Source organism: Mus caroli, chromosome 19 (assembly GCF_900094665.2).
Source record: "Mus caroli chromosome 19, CAROLI_EIJ_v1.1, whole genome shotgun sequence".
In the NCBI taxonomy this organism is placed as follows: Eukaryota; Metazoa; Chordata; class Mammalia; order Rodentia; family Muridae; genus Mus; species Mus caroli.
In genome coordinates this window covers 46,090,812-46,091,261 of record NC_034588.1, presented here as the reverse complement: position 1 = coordinate 46,091,261, position 450 = coordinate 46,090,812, and positions in this window count along the sequence as shown.

The following is a 450-nucleotide window of genomic DNA, read 5'->3' as shown; positions in this document are numbered from 1 at the left end:
TTATAATAAAAAACATGTTTAGTTTTTTTTTTCTTGGATTTTTATAACTAACCATCAGTCAAGCTTTGCCAATATCTGGAGATGGTGACATGTGCTCTGGGTACCTCTTATTTACAGTTAAGAAACCAAAACTTTTCCCATGTTCCCTGGCAGGAGAGTGTCCCTGACACTGGCAAACTTGGTTTGCCTCCTAGCTTATCCTTCAGCATGGACCACAATAAAAGGCTTTGTGGTGATCCCTTAGCAGGGTGATGCCCCTGCTAGACAATAAGTGAGCTGAGTGCCTGATCAGGAGTTCATCTGTGTGTGTGTGCGTGCGTGAGTGTATATATATGTGTGTATTTCATGGCATGCTGTAAAATCAGCCATGAATACACACACACACACACACACACACACACACACATACACACAGAGAGAGAGAGAGAGAGAGAGAGAGAGAGAGAGAGA